Below are 14068 nucleotides of genomic sequence, written 5' to 3' on the forward strand. Positions count from 1 at the left end.
CAAAGCGAAAATGGGAGAGGATGGCAAGCCAAAGCGTGGGGAAGATGACTCACTGGCTTATTTTCTGCATTGCAAATATAACCCTTGAATTCGTGCCAATGTATCGATACAGTCAGGCAGCGAGCCTCATGTATTTATATTTATTTATCCTACGTAATGCCTCAGTCAATACATTTACCTATTTTTTAAAAATATTTTGTTTATTTGTTTTTTTCACATATTTTCTTCAAAACAGGCACTGAAGGAGCAAAACTGCAACCCACCCAATGCAATTCCTGTAAACACAATGTGCCAAGATTTCCAACAAGCACCGTCTCTGGCAACCACAATCATTCCCATTCCACTGAAACTGGTCAGAATGATTTTGGAGAACTGGACAGCCTCTGGTCTTTCTGAGGAAGGAAAAAGCAGCTCAGCTGAGGTATGGTTTTACACAGAGTGGGGTTATCTTTGCTCCTCTCTCTTGCATACAGATGCTAGTCTGCAAAACCCAGTCCTGCTCTGGTCTGCATGTCCCACTCTCTGTTTTGGGAGGGGAGAAGGGAATGAGGTCAGGTGTGGGAGAGCTGAGTTGAGGCCATGATTACTGGGGAAAACACGGACATGGAGCTCATAGAGAGAAACAAGTTTGATACCCCAGCAGGAAACTTCACTATCAAGCACTTGGTCTCAGGGATCATTTTATTCTCAGAAAGTGGGGCATAAATACAGAGTTAATTATGACCAGAACCCATAGCAATAACCTGTTTATGGGAAAATTCTAGTCCTAGTCTAGAAGAGCTGTAATCTTACCTTGCCATCTGAAATTTGTTTCTTTATTAAGATTACATTCTCGACTAAAAAATAAAAAAAAAGAGTTAGTTTGATAAGTTTATTGCCCTTTGTCAGGACGGTAGTATTTTTTTCTGCTTTGAAAATAGATGTTCCTGTTTCTATGGCTGTATATTTATCCTTTCTTTTAGCTTTTTCATTACTGTTCCCTTTAATCATTTAATGAGGAGTGTTCAGGTTCCTGATGATTTAAAATTATGACTCATAGAGACACTGGCAATATCTTTGCTGGAGAAACGTCGATCCTCTAACTTTAAGACTTTAAATTCAAACCACATGTTTTTGCCACTAACTCCAAAAACAACCCCTGGAGTTGTGTGACTGTCACTAGAATATAAACCAAAGCCATTCCGCAAACAAAAGCTGCAGTATTTAAATTGCGATTACGGTCAGAAAAGTGACTATTTTAATCATTGCTCTGCTTTACCCGGGAGATCTGCTCCCTCTGCACATTCCAAATATCTCTGCAGGTTTTTATAGACTGAAAGGAGATTTTACTGCCTTCCACCCCTCTTAGCCCTACGGAGGCCGGCCAAGGCAGGCGGGTGAGCCAGATTTGTTCCAGACTCACACATCCGCGGGAGTGTGAGCTGAATTCCCGCGGCACGACCTGTCGAGCCGATGATGTGCCCGCCAGGACACGCTTTTGTGCTCCCTGGGAGCTCGCAGGGTGCAGGGCAGTTAGAGGGGGAAGAACAAAACACAAAACCAAACCACAGGGGTTTTTCTATAAACTGGTTTCGTTTGAAAAGGGAAAAAAATCCCTGAAGGGCCTCTTGGGCTGGAATGGCTTTTTTGAGTGCACGTACCTGGATGTACCCCACTCCAAGGGCAGGGGCTCTGAGTAAAGGAAAAAATAAATTTCAAAAACTATTAGATATAGAACTGGGGAATTGAAAATAAGAGGACCCAAATGTCTCAAGGGGATTTTCTTTTCTTGCTGGCTTTGAGGAGTGAATTCATTTCCTTTAATATTTTCCTTATGTGGACACTTTCTTACAGTGTTCTGGGTGCTGAGCTTCATCTTCTTTGGGCTCCTACAACCCCAATCATTGCCTCCCCTGACACTCAAGCCCCATTTCGTGTTTTTTCTACTTCTAGAATCGAATCCCATTTAGAGGGTGGCTGCTTTAACTCCCTATCTTCATTTATGAAATGAAATATATGTATTTTATATCTATGAAAATCCTCTATTGCAGTATTGGGAATGTTTCTCTGATATACGTGAATTCAAAATAAATGTTGTTAGGAGAACATCTAATTCATTTTAGATGGTTTTATTAGGCGTCTCTTAACAAATCCCAGAGTATGTAAATGAAATATAACTATACGTACATATTCATCAGTCTGTTCTTGGAATTAAATATGAGCGCTGTGACATTTGGTTTTAAGGAATGACTAATTAACATGTGTGCAGGATGTTCTCATCTTCCTGCTTTGGAGTCCCAGAGTCAGGGAAAAGCACACAAAGCGTATTTCCACTCTTTCTATCATAGTTTGCAAAGCAGAAAGCTGCTCATGACAGCCAAGAACTTCTCAGGCGTTTCTGTACCTGTTGGGTGCTGACACAGGGCCCCTTCTTGAGCGTTTGCTGTTGTTAAATGTCATCTCGTCTGCTCTGGGCCAGAAGTGCATTAAAAAAATCAGCTTTGCAGCCGACCTGGCTTTTAATAATCACACCAACAAGTCACAGAGCACAATAAAGAGTAGGACAACTTCTGGAGTACGGCCAATGTGCTGTTGATTTACCTCCACAATGGGATGCTGGAAAACTGGGCTGAGCCCTCGGATGCTCCCCATCCCCATTGTCCCAGAGATGCTCTCTAGGAAAACCTGGGCTGGATCCTGTAGGGATATTTGGGGGTTGGATGCCTCAGTGCCATGCTTGGGAACACCAGGCTTTTCTGCACTGCTGGTAAAAACCCAGAGAAACACCCACATTAGTTTTCGGCAGGGTTGGCTCGAGTCGCTTTTGTGCAAGAGCAATGTGTGTGCAGGGCATACACTTTTTGCAGCAAAAAAAAATTAGTAAAGAAAAAGGAAACCAACTGTAATTTATTTCTGAGGGTGCTGGGGGAGGGCAGGCACACCACACCGCCCCGTCTGAGCGCCCTGGAGAAGTTGACCAGAACAAATCTCAGCAGGAACACACAAACCTCTATTATACCTTTTAAAAAGCTCCCCATTGAATGCAGCCGGGCAGATGGGAAGGGCCCTTTTATTTCCTCTTTTCTTTCTCCGCCTGAGTTCATTCTCTCCCTTTGGGGGAGCCAGGTTCAAAGACATGCCAAATGCATCAAAACCTTCCCAATAAAGCCCCTTTCACCTCCCGGCAGAGCAGGGATGGGACTGGAGCGTGCTGGGAGTGCTGGGTCTGATGGTGACTTTCAGGACTGTGTGTGGTAAATCGTGTGCACATTTCCCAAAACAATGCCCTGAATTGGACGTCTAATTCCCTGGAAATTAAATCCCTCAGCTGGTCAGGGAAAACAGGAGCCAAGGAGATTAAACAGTGCAGTAGGGAGAATCTTTGAGGGTTGTTGGGGGTGTTCTTGTGGGTTTGTTGGGGTATTATTTTTAATAGCAGAGGGGTAGCAAAGTAGTGGTTTGGTGCTGCTTCCACTATTTTAATTTGAACCATGAATTCCCCTCTTCCTCTCCCAATAATCCCCATGAAAAACTACCTCTTTATGCTCATTACCCAACAGGTGAGCTCTGTCCCAGCAAGCACAACCCTGTTTCAGGATGCAGAACTAATTTCTGAGTCCTTAGGGTGAGTGGAGGGGGATGCTGCAGATGCAGAGCCCGTTCCCATGGCCCCAGGCATCCTACATCCTGCTCAGGTCCCTGCTAGAGCCTGCAGCTCCCAGCACCTCCCTGGTGCTGCACTGCCCACCACAGCCTTTGCTCAGTCCTGGGTTATTTATCCCAGTACAAACTCAGCTGGGACTGGGATTGTTTGGGTGTCAGAGAAGCCAGAAATGGGACTGAGATGTTCCCGTGATTTTTTGTTGCTGGTGTGTTAAATACGAGCAGGTCCAGCCACGGATGCTCCGGTGCAGCACAGCGAGTGGCTGGATGCTGGATAAAAGCACAGTCTCTGCTCCTCAGGAAGCGATCTTTCCCCACAGGGCTGCTTTTTAACTGCTACAAGTCAAAACTTAGTGGGCCTCACAGTGGCAATTTTTTTTTCCTTTAAAAAAAAAAAAAAAAAGCAGTTTCCTATGTATTTTTACTGACAAAAGCCTGACGCTTCCTTTATATGCTTTATTTTCTTTCTCCTCTGAAACGATCGTTAGACAAAAGCAGTTTTGCTGCTGGTTAATCAAGAGAGTGATGTGGCCCTGCATTTTAATCCTAAACCAATTAGCAGGATTTGACATCATGCCATTAGACTGCTTGAAACAAAAATCAAGGACAGCGTAATGCAGCTAGAAAAGAACAATAACCATCAGCGCTGCCCTGTCAAAGGGGAAGGAAGAAATTTGGCTGCGTCTGTAATTTCCAAGCAATCCCCCTTCCCTAAAACCTGAGCATTCAAATGAGGGAGCTAAATAATAATGAGAGGGGGAAATGTTGAATCTCTAATCACATTACCCTAAAAACTGCACCGGTTTTAAAAGCAGAAATTGCTGCTCTTGCTCCTGAGCCAGCACAAATTGGTTGCATTTCCAAACCCTGAGTTGTGGTTTATGATTTCTGCCGCGAGTGCTCCGTGCTTTGCAGGTTGCGCGGCGCCTCGGTGCAGTTGCACAGCGAGGGACCCCGCGGGGTGCGAATGCACCAGCATCCCTCAGAAACAACTTCCTGGACGTGGAAATGTTTACTTTGTCCAAACCACCCTAAGATAATTAATGAACAAAGCACCTTTTAGCAACTGTACTTTTCGCTGGCAGGAACGCACCTTGCGGCTGGTCCCGCAGTGACGGTGGCGCAGCCTGAGCCGGTGGCCAGGACTGGAGCCGGCCTGGCAGGCGTTGGCCGGGCCACGGCTGCTGCCCATGGGCACAAACAAGCCTGGCGAAGATACAGGGTGAGAACAAAACTGCAGGCAGGCCCCGGGGTGCAGTATTGGAGGGATGAATGCCTGAAGCACATCGGGGACTCTGCGCCTTGCTGTGCGCTCGGGGCTGGCAGCAGAGAGCGGAGCAGGAACGAAACCCAGTGTCTCGTAAAGCAGCATATGGATAGAGCACAAATGGATGGGGTTTTATGTCCTGTGCAATATTTTCATTGATATTTATTTTGATTTAATTTGGCTAATGTGCAGGGAGAAATGAAAGCGTGCCATACTCCTCAACATCTGATGAGGAGTTGAATACTTTTTAAAATTAGTATTCCCTCAGAGGCATTGATCTTTAAGGTCTGCCCGGCAACCGTGCTGGAAAATCATGAATTACTCCATGTAAATCACGGGATGACCCTTGGAGCAGCAGATTGTTGTTTTAATGTTGAATTTTTTCTGCTAATATTACAGTTTCTAGTCTTTCTGCTTCAGCCTTTTTGTCCACAACTTTAATTTACCTTTTAATGAAAGTGGAGTTTTCCGCAGTCTCAAACCACTTCAAAGAGAGGGTTTTAAAAAAAAAATATTAATAAATTATCATGAGATTTGTTAGAAAAGGGTGAAAGACAGCAATTGTCCTTATGCCTGCTTTGAGAGAGGAGAGGCTGAAGTGGAGCCAGGAGTGATGGTCACAAATTGTAGCGTGAGGTTGGAGACCGGGGTGCAAATCTCTGCCAAAGACTTCCAGGGCGAAGTTGGGCAAGTGACATAAATCTTCCTCTCTCATAGCTGCCATCTGCAATACGGGACAAAAAGAGCCCATTTCCTCCACAGAGATCTGTGTATAAATGCCTTAAAACTGGCGAGGGGTGGCAGGGCCATGTGCAGGCTGGAGAGGGACAAAAAATAACTCCCCAAAGAGGTTAGTGGCAAATAAATCCTCTGCCTTCCCGCCAAAGCATCTCTCCCAGAGCTTTGTGGCTCTGAATTTTGAGGGAATAAATTTGTGAGAGGAGGTTAGGGTGGGTAAGGTGAGCAGAGGCCGGGGGGTACCCAAAGCGTCACCCCAAACCCCCCTTTGCCCCACCAAGGCGTCCCCAGGGCTGCCTCCTGCTGCACCACCGGGATTTTAATGTCTCGCTTCCCTCGCCTGTTAATAAAGGAACAAAAAGCGCTTTTGCCTCCTCAAGGGTGTTGTGAGACAAAGTTGGTAAGTGCTGAAAAGAAACCCAAACCCGAGGAGAAAGCTGGCTTTGTTGCCTTCGGACACAGACCACTGCAGACCTTGCTCGAATTTTGCTGTAACATCTCTTGAATGAAAACGTGTTTTTCCAAAAACCCAAAAAACACGTCCTGGCTGGAAACGGCTGCCAGGGCACTGAAAGGAACTGCAGATTATGGATCCTTGGGGCTCTTGTGCCAACAAAATGTTTGTCCCGTGGATTTGAGCTGGATCCAATGAGTCCAAAAAGTGCTGGGAGTGACTGTTTAACCCATCCTGTAGGAAAAAGGTGGAAAGAAAACCCCAGCAGAATAAATAAACAAAAAAAAAAAAAACCAAACCAAAACAAAACAAGAAACAACAGCAAGAAAACACCTAATAATAATAATAATAATAATAATAGTAGTAATAATAATAGTGGGACATTGGACAGGAAAAAGAAAATTCATAAGGTCAAAGGCTAAACCTCCACCTGAATTTTAAACTAAATTGGAAAGGAAAGAAAATTAAATTCAGTTGTAAACTGGGCGTAAAAAAAAGTTTCCAAGGACAACAGCAGCAACAAACTCTGAATTTTCAGTCAGAGAGGGCACCTTGAGGTACCAGGCAAAGAGGAAAAGGATTGTATAAAACATTACTGATTCTGTATTTCTTATATCCTGTATTTCACTGAGCTCTACAAAAGTAAAAACCATATTTGCATATTTCAAACTTGTGTCAATATCATGAAAAATGTTTTGTGTTCACAGTCTCCACAGGAAAATAATTTTTAGTGGGAATATTTTTTTTTTTAAAGTTGTTCGAAACTAGATGAAATCTAACAGTAAAAAAAAATCTCCAGAGCAAGACTAGGACAAAATTATCACAAAATGGAACAAAATAAGGAGTGTACCCACACGCTGGCATAACAGAAGCATTAATTACTGGAAAAGGCTACCAGAAATAGTTAAAGAAATGTCATCTTTAACAAAGTGGTGCTTTTCTGCTGTATCCCAGGCAAGCAAATATATGAGTCAACATCTGAAATGTGATGCAGAAAAAACATTGCAACTGCTTGGTTGGTGTCAGGTGCATATTATATTTATAAAAACAGAAGTTTCATCCTTAATTTTTTAAAAAAACATTGTCTCTTTGAGATCTTTGATTTCCCTTACCTAATTTCTAGATTCAGAAAACAAATTATTTTTAAATTATTTTACTGTATTTTATTTTCAGCTACAAAGTCAGCCTCCTTGGGCTTGCAATAATTTTATGTGCATCCATCTTAATTGAAGCTGATTCATTTCAACCTTGGCAGCACATTGATAATAAACAAGAACCAAACACCATTTGGCAAATTTCATTCTACCAGCAAAACCAGGGAAAAAGCAGAAAACCTGGAGCCATCTCCTGGAATCAGTTCCTGGGCTGCAGCTCAGTCTTTGTATATCTATGATTTTATTTTTTATAGCCAAGCAGTTATCATCATAATTGTATTTGTAATTTCAAAGGTACATTATCATATTAATGGATGATGAGCACTCAACAGTCACGAGAAATATTAATTAAAGAAGTTTTCCTGTCCTAGAAGGGACAGTGTTCCCTAACCCCCATTATGGAAATTGGTTAAACCAAGAGAATATTTCCTTCATAGTTTCAGCTCTTCAGAAAGCCTTTGATATCCTAAGCCAAAGCAACTGCCCATCAGAAACAGAAAGATGTACTTTGGTCCCCCATGCCAGCTTTTTACTTATGTCTGCCATTTCATTTCCCCTGTAATATAGGGGTAAGTCTTAGCCAACATCTTCATTTTCATTCATTAATGAAATCATGGTAATATCCCACTTTTCACTTAGCTGTCTCCCCGGCACTTTGGACGTGTCTGTCACCATGGTATGTGTGTGTGTATATATAGAGAGAGCACACTGCCCAAAAATGACCAGTCACTGAAGTTTCTCAATATAAAAAAGGTCAAAGTACTACAGGACTCTATTATTATCACTTTAAACTCCATAAAGCATTAAAATCATGACTGTGGGAAAGCTGGAAAACACAACTTGATATAACTGTGTCTGTCGATGGGTTCTGCACTCCCTCGCTGCCCCACGCTTAGCAGTCATGCTTCTCACCCAAACCTCATTTTTTCCTGAAATAAAAGGTCACTTTATGCCATGCCAGAAGATGCTTTGCTCATCCACTGTTCTGCTGTCCTTCTCAGCTTTAATCAGCATAGGTAAACTGCATCCCTAAATAATTTGAAAGGCAATAAAAACAAGCACACGCAAAAATTACCGCAGCTTCTACGTTCTTGAAGAGGGGGGAAAAATGTCCTGAAAAGCTCTCTTTATTAATATGAGATGGCAAATATTTTTTGCTGTTTATTAAATCATATGAAAGGTTAATTATGGTTAGCGACTGTGGGTAGAAAACAATTCTTGGAAGATGCTTTTGTAACAACAGGTTGGCAGTATGCAGAAGCCATCTGCTTCCTGCAAATGTTAAGGTACAATCTCAAACTTGTGAGGTTAAAAATTACAGATTGCAGAGTAGTTTGGTAGAAGGAAAATCCATGTTGTGTTGATGTAAAGTTGCTCAGTCTCCTTGACACACAGCCTGGAAGGAATGCCAAGTTCCCTAAAGGACGGTGTTTGGCTGGAGAGGACCCTCGCTCGGGGTATTCTGTGCTCACACTGGCTGTCTACACAGCTAATTAAGTCATTTTTGTGCTATGATTCATCTTTTTTAATACAAGAATTGGTTTCAAATCCTGACCCGTGAATAGGAGTGGATTGTGGCTATAATATTCTCTTTCAAGTGAGGAATTCAGCTTCTTCCATGAAGGAGAATAGATAAAATCACTATCAAGTAGATGCACTCCTGAAACTTGTTGCTTCAATCCACAATGTGTGGACTTCACCATGGCTGCAAACTCCTCATGGGCAGCACTATCAGTGAGAAGAGTTCTCAACCCCATTTTATGAATAGTGATCTGGGCAAAAAGATAGGAAGAGATTTGTCTGTGAGCACACAGGGAGGTTGTGGCTAATGGAATCAAACCCAGATTTTTCAGATGGCAGTGAAGTGCCTTAACCACAAAACCATTCTTCCTCTCTGTGGGTCAGCTACGGTGACTTCAGCATTTGGGCTGGGCATTTAAAGATGTTTATCTTTTTCCAAGGATCAAATTTAATTCTGCTGGATTTTCCACTTCTGGAAAACATCACCCACTTGATCCTTCCCCTCTAGAGATAAAACATTGCCCAACTTTGCCTGCTCCCCACCAAGGAAAGACAAATTGAACCACCTGTAAGAGAAGGGATGGGATGGGGAACTGCCCCCTTCACTTTTCAGTCAAATAGGGAGAAACTATTTTGGGTTTTTTCAGACATTCTGACCTGAAGTGATGTCAGGCAACCTTCAGCCCCCTTTGCTGCTCCCCTGACTTACTTACAACCTCTCCCCACACTAGTCTCTAGGAGCTGAGTGCCAGCCAGCTGCTGTGCAAAAGAGCTCATTTAGGAAAAAAATCTGGGGCTTTGTTTCCAGTTACTCTACCCTAAACAATTCTGTCAAGGCTAAGAATGTCTGCGGGGTTTTCTTCTCCAAGACTGCCTTTTTTTCTAACAGAGACTTTCCAGCTAGATGACTATTTTTTAAAGCATCCTGTAAAGTGGTTTTATCTCCTCCTTTTGGGCTGGAGTTGGTGATCCACCCCTATTATCAGCACCTCCTGCCAGGAAGGACATCCAAACATTAAAATCCCCCTATATGGAGGAGAGAGGGGCAGACCTGACCCCTGGGCTGTGCTACAGAACTCTCAGTCATTCATCACAGCCTTGCTCCCCAGGGCTGGCAGCATCCCTGGTTAGCAGCAGCAGGACCTGCCCTGCCCTGCATTGTCCCCTTGTGCTGCCAGCCCTGCTGCTGAATCATTGCCTGTGAAACCCTGAGCTAGGGGCTGCTGGTGGGCTGCAGGTGATGGGATCTTCTATTTCTGGGCTGAAACCACCGATGGGGATGAAGGAACCAGCTCTATTCATCTTTCTGACATTTTGTCAACAGACCTGGACCTTTCTTTCTCTTCTTCTTGGTCTGATCTCTTCAATGAAACTGAAGATCATTATGGGTAATACCAGAAACACTTCCATCAGGCTTCCTGGAGTGCCCTGCAGGAGTTGGCTGCGTGTGAGGGACTGAAACACATAGAAATTAGGGATGAGATGTTTCAATGCCACCGAAGGGATTTGGATGCCCAGCATCCATTAAAATGAGTAACAATTCCTGTCCTGCCCTAAATGGCCGGAGCCCAAATTGCTCCATGAGATGGAAACCATCTTGGTTAATGCATGGACACTTAAGCCCTCAGCATCTGACTTCACTTATATTTTATTTCCAGCAAACTTGGTTGATGATGTCCAATGAAACACTTGCACACTCCTTACCCTCTCCCCAGCAGCTCATTGCGCTGTCACTTGCCAGCTCCACTATCAGGGGAAGGTGATGAAGGTACCTAATTTGTTTGCAAGTTGGAGAATGATGTAAAAGGTTTCTCGTCCATCATGATAAAGGCTTTCAAAAAAAAACCCCAGACAAATGTTCCTTCCTCTCCTTTCGCCCGCGCTCCGTGAGGACGTTTGAAACAGAGGGAAAGTTCAGCATAGCCATATGTACAGAGGGGCTGCACACAAATCACAGCTACTGCTAATTGGATCCAGAGATCTAATTGGTCCCTCGTGGTGGCACCCTGGGCTGCTCCTGCCTCCCCTGACCTGCCAAGGGGCTCAGCCACTCAGAGCATCATCACTAAGCAGAGCAGGCATTCAGGGCCTTGCCCAGCCTGAGGGGAAGATGAAGATGTAAAATAATATATAATAATGTAAAATAGCATAATATAAAATAACTCCAGGTGCTTGCTCTGAGACTAGTGCCTCATCCCTACACCAAAGCATTGAGAAACCCCACTAAAATTGCCAGAAATAGGACATTTCCCACATCCCCTTCCTGCCCTAAGTGCAAAGCAACATGCCTGTCTATGTTAGGGACTATTGGTCTTTTTTAACCCTTTTTAGGACCATTATCACCCCATCCAATTCCACACGTGAGCCCAACCATGAACTCTGGACTTGGATGCTCCCAAGTTACATGGGGGAGCAAAGTCCTGGGGAAGTGGGGAGGAAATTCCCAAAGTTTGATGTCAGGTCCATTTTAGTCCTGGAAAAGGCTCTGAGTCTTTTATTATGCAAACCTCCTCAGCCAATCCTGATTTTAATAAAGTTGATTAATGATTGTGCTGCGGACAAGGACAGTTATTCCCTGACTTATGCTACGCCGTTTATGGAAGCTGTAGCCTTAAATGAATTACTGCAGGGATCATTAAATTTTGACTTAAATTGGACATAGTAAGCTCATTTGAAAAAATAAAAAGCTTAGCAAGTTATATATAAACTAGAGGAAAAATGAATCTCCTCAAGCTGTCTCCCATCTCCTTCTCAAGCAGGAACCTAAAGGGCAGATTTGCAAAGGGAGGTTTAAATTTGCAGGGCAAATCTTCATGAGGGCACTTTGAAGCTGCATTTGTGCAAGTCCTAATTGAATGATGAGCTCAGAATTTGGACCTTTATCCTCATTCAGTTTAACAGGTCCCCAGATTTGGTGTTGGCAGTAGAAATATTGTTACCCTGGAGAAGGAAGGTGAAAACTGCCACCCTCTCCCTGTGTGGTGTCAAAGGGGCTGGTGGGAAGTGGGTGCTGCTCCCGTGCCCTGCACTGTGGCAGCTGGGGGGACAGAGACTCAGAGAAGAGGCACACCGTTTTTTAATGGGATTGCCTTTAAAAGTCACATTAAAAAAATGTTTGATGAGTTTAGGATTTGAGTACTTCTTCGCTGACCATTTTTAGAAGGAGGATGGAGATGCTGGACATTGATTTTTTTTCTGCTTTGCAAGCATTTGAAAACAGTTCAATTTTTGTTTGGTTCCCCTTGTGAAAAACTGCCAACTTTACTCCTTGATGCTGAGAATAATCACAGGAACGACCACAGGGCCTTGTGAGGGTGGTCACAGACTGGGAAACATTGCTCAGAAAATCTGTGGCAGCCTCTGGATCCCTGGAAGTGTCCAAAGCCAGGGTGGACAGGGCTTGGAGCAACCTGGGGAAGTGGAAGGTGTCCCTGGCCATGGCAAGGGTGGAACTGAATGAGCTTTAAGGTCCCCTTCAACCCAAATCATTTTATGAATATTCATTCATTAAATAAAAAGGACTGCACCTTTGCCTATGGATAGGCAGTAGGGGGGAAAGACTATAAGCAAAAATAAGTTGATAAAGTAGGGGAGGGTTAAGTAACAATATTCAGACCCTTCTTTCATTCAGACTGTAAACTCCAGTCACACTTATTCATCCCACCTTCCAAATCCCAGTCACACCATCCTGTGAGAAGGGGTGAGCTCAGAGGGTAAAGGGATTGCAACTACCTGGTCCCCATTTCCCATGCCTCTCTGTGTTTTAATTAAAAATCTTAATTAATTAATTTTTCACTTTGTGTCAAAATTCCCTTCAGTGGGCTGATCAATGATGAACATACCTCTTGGGAAATGGAACTGGAGAAAGGAAAGATACATTTTTTAATTATTCTTACACAGCAAACTCTAAAAGCCTGCAGTTTACTGCCCCTTCATGGTGACTTGATTTGTCATAGTAGGATTAAGTTTCTGCTCTAATCTAGGAGATTTTAAAGTATGTAGTAATCTTTAAAAAAAATATTGAAGAAGAAAAAAAGGAGAAACTGGGCTATGCTTCAGATATTTGATAAATACAGAACCAGTATATATGCTTTACCCAAAAAAGAGATGCAAAATAATGTAAAATTTCAACACCTCCCTGCTTTTTACTTTCTGGCAGAGGGCTCAGCGTGCACGGGGTTCAGTCCTTTCTTCGTAACCCAGAACTGCTTTTCCTCTGGACGGAAATTTCTATTCCATCGCCATCTCGTGGTTCCCTGCAAAAACTGCTGGCTCTGCAGAACGTCTCCTCGCGTTGCTGATGCTGAATTGCACGAAGGCACCTTTTAAAATGCAACATCCACTGGACATGAGGCACGCGGGGGAGGGGGACTAAAATGAATATTGTGTAGCTGGGCCAGCAACAGGGGAGTTGGGAGGGGGAAATGGGGGCTTCAGTTCCAACACTCTGGAACTCACGTGGCTTTAAGCAGCCACACACATCTCTGGACACAGAGATCATTGCCCAGCGGATTTGGGGTTTTTTTGGTGGGTATGGGATGGAATTTAATCCATGAGAAGGACTAGGAGGAAACTCTCCTCCAAATTATGAAAGACACCAAAGCTGTTATTTAGAGTGGAATATCTGGCATGCTTATCATAGAAAGTTTGGTTTGGAAGGGACTTTTTAAAGATCCTCTAGTCCAACCCCTCTGCAGTGAACAGGGACATTTTTAACTAGACCTGGCTGCTCCAAGCCTCATCCAACCTGACCTTAAATGTTCCCAGGGGTGGAGTATCTTATGTCTAAGAAATTATTTTATTATTTCATTGATTTTTACAATATGTTACTTCTTTGACTAGCTTGAGCTGCACTGAAACAATGAAGAGCAAATCCCAGATTTATGATGGTTTTTATATTATTATTGTGGCATTGACACTGTTTTGGGAATGTCACTTACTTCAACATGTGCAAGAGCCCCCTGTGCATATTGCAAATGGGGACTGCTGTGATCATGGGGTTGTGATTGCAGGGAGGGAGGAGGATGGAGGAAGAGCTGCAGAAATTAACATCAGTCTGAAAAATCTCTACTCCAAGCATGCCAGCACCAGCTCTCCAGCCCAGTCCACTCTGTTGAACTTGTTAAAATTCCCTCACCTTGATTTCATCCTGCTGAAAAAGGAGTCTTTGCAGGAGGCTGCATGTATGCCCCTGGTTTTCCTCAGTAAGGCAAAGAGAGAGGGAATGTTGAAACTCAGCCGGTGGTTGGGAAATTGCCCCCCTCTAATACAAGCCAGACCCGTGGAAACCCT

Source organism: Vidua chalybeata, chromosome 9, assembly GCF_026979565.1.
Source record: "Vidua chalybeata isolate OUT-0048 chromosome 9, bVidCha1 merged haplotype, whole genome shotgun sequence".
In the NCBI taxonomy this organism is placed as follows: Eukaryota; Metazoa; Chordata; class Aves; order Passeriformes; family Viduidae; genus Vidua; species Vidua chalybeata.